Raw genomic sequence first — 2,777 nt, forward strand, 5'->3', positions numbered from 1 at the left:
GGATTGCTCTGGGTAGGAGGTATATTGGAGGCCCTACTTCATGCATTATGGCCCCATGGAGTCATCAGGGTTTGCTTTGACCACATGTTCATTCTCATGCTATACCCAAATACTCTGGGATAAAGGAGGTATTTGGCAGGCTGACCTGAAAAACTCCCATTCCATCCACCTCTCCCCTAAGCCCTTGATTCCCTTGCTGCTACATGGATGCTATTGTGATTGCAGTGTATATATTAAAAGGTTTTATATTAAAAGTTTTGGTTGGCTTAAGAAAAAAAGAAAAGAAAAGATATCTGGTTTCAACTCTGGATGTGCACACACATGTGCACTTTCACACACATGCACACACACACACCTCACCACCACCATATATTCACACACACACACACACACACCACTACCACCATATATTCACACACACACATGTGCACTCTCACACACTTGCACACACACACACACCACCACCACCATATATTCTCACACATACACACGTGTACTCTCATACACTTGCACACACACACACATACCACCACCACCATATATTCTCACACATACACACGTGTACTCTCATACACATGCACACACACACACCTTACCACCACCATATATTCACACACACACACACACACACACACCACTACCACCATATATTTACACACACACACACCACTACCATCATATATTCACACACACACATGTGCACTCTCACACACTTGCACACACACACACACACCACCACCACCATATATTCACACACACACACACACACACACACACACACACACACACGTAAAAATGGCTGGGTAGGTGGGTAGGGGAAGGTAAGTCACCAGTCTCAGGAAAAGGGCAGGCAGCTCTCAGGACATCTGATTTCTGCACTGGGGCCACCCAAGCCTACAGGATGGGTCTGGCTCTCATTAGCTTCTGGGCCTTCAGGAAACCAAGGCTTGAGGCCGGCCAGCGGTCTTGTGGTTTTGGAAAGAAGAGACCCAATCCCCTAGTTCCAAGGATCTCAGTGTTCACAAGCTTGTAGGGGGTGTATATCTATACTGCCACACACAATACACACACTCAAGTGCACACTAACACACACTAAAACACACACACACCCTGTGCTCAAGATTTCAGGCCTATGGCAGGATCCTGAGCTCAGAGGCTTCTCAGAGAATCAGAGCCAGGGAGGTAGGAAGTTTCTGGTCTCAGTTGACCTCTCCCTGGACAATGCCAGCCCCTCCCTGCTCTGTCTTTTCCACACAGGCTGTTTGACATGAGGACAAAGGAGGCCACCGGCTCTGCTCTGACTCTGAAAGGGTCTCTTTTTTCCCACCTGCCACAGAGGAGACATTCTAGATCAATATGGGGGTGGGGGTTCCTGAGCGCTGAGGTAAATACCTGGATAAATGACCAAGAAGCATATCTTGCCAAAGCTAAGGTTCTTACTAGGTGGCCAATCAGGCACAGGTTAGGTCTGGTCTTCTCAGAGCTTAAGGTGCCTCCCGACATGCCTTTTCTGGGGCTGGCTCCCATAGCAGTGGTTGTAACTCAGGCTGGGCTGGAGTTCTCATGCCCTGAACCAAGACCTAAGGGCAGCAAGGATTCAGACCTTGGACACAGCTTGGTCTCCTGGACCTGCCTTTGTAGGGGGTTAGCTGGGTTGCTCTAGAGCCAGACTATCTTGTCCTGGCTTTTCTTTCCGTACTTTGAAACGCAAATTACTACCAACTGCAACTAGCTTTATAGCCTCCTGGTCTGCTGTACTGCTGTTGTATACCCAGGTCAGCTCAGGCACACAGCCAGGTACAAAGTAAGTGCTTGGTGCACACTGAGTATGCAAATGGCCTGCTTTTGTTTCTAAATTCTTTCTTGTTCAATGCATTTCTCTTGGGCTTTAGACCTGAGGTCAGCCCAGCATCCTTAGGTCTCCCAGGGATGAGCATAATGACCTCCTAGGATGCAAACTACCAATGAGATGAGGTTTGAAGCTCACCACCTTTGCTGGACCTCAAAGAAAATTCGGCCTCAGGCCACCCAGCAGGCAGCTTGCCTAACTGGAGACAGACTTCCTCCAAGAGGCCTAGAAAGGCCACAGGGATCAGTGGATCTCCCTGGTGTGTGGTCATTACAGATGACCCCTTGCCCTGGGCCCTCCGCCACTGTCACTCAGCTAACTCTTGGCTTCCTTCTGGTCAGAGAGCTGAGAGTTCAAAGAGTCCTGGGCCATTCTGTACTACTGCTGCCGAAGAGACTTCAGCCTCCTGCCCGAGTCTGGGAGACCCCCATTGCCACAGAGAAAGACTCTGGCAGCCATCTATGATTTAGGTGAGCTGGGCATGTTGGGCCAGAATCTGTACCACCTCCCTCAAAAGTGGCTGACTCAGCTCTGGGTTGCTGTCTGGACTGGCCAAGGGTCATGGTAGAGTAAGGAGCAGAGAAGGCGTGTAAAGAAATATCCCAGACTCAAGGCTGAGCTGGAAGCAGCTTTGGGTTTAAGAGTTTAGCCTCTGGCCCACACTCTAAGGGTTCCACTCTTAAGTCTGACCTTCATCAGCTGAAACCTCAGGTGAGTTATTTCAGGCCTCTGTGCCTGGGCCTCATCCTCTGTGAAGTAGGAGGATAATAGCCTTACCCAGGAGAGTCATCTAGAGAATTCGATGAGATAGGCCACGTAAAACAGTCAGAACAGTGCCTGGCACACAGTAAACCCGCAGAGGTCGTTAGACGTTATTGCTGTGGGCTGTCTAGCGGATGGACAACTGGAGCTTGCCCTAAAAGGCTTT

Source organism: Mastomys coucha, unplaced genomic scaffold (assembly GCF_008632895.1).
Source record: "Mastomys coucha isolate ucsf_1 unplaced genomic scaffold, UCSF_Mcou_1 pScaffold3, whole genome shotgun sequence".
NCBI classification, from domain to species: domain Eukaryota; kingdom Metazoa; phylum Chordata; class Mammalia; order Rodentia; family Muridae; genus Mastomys; species Mastomys coucha.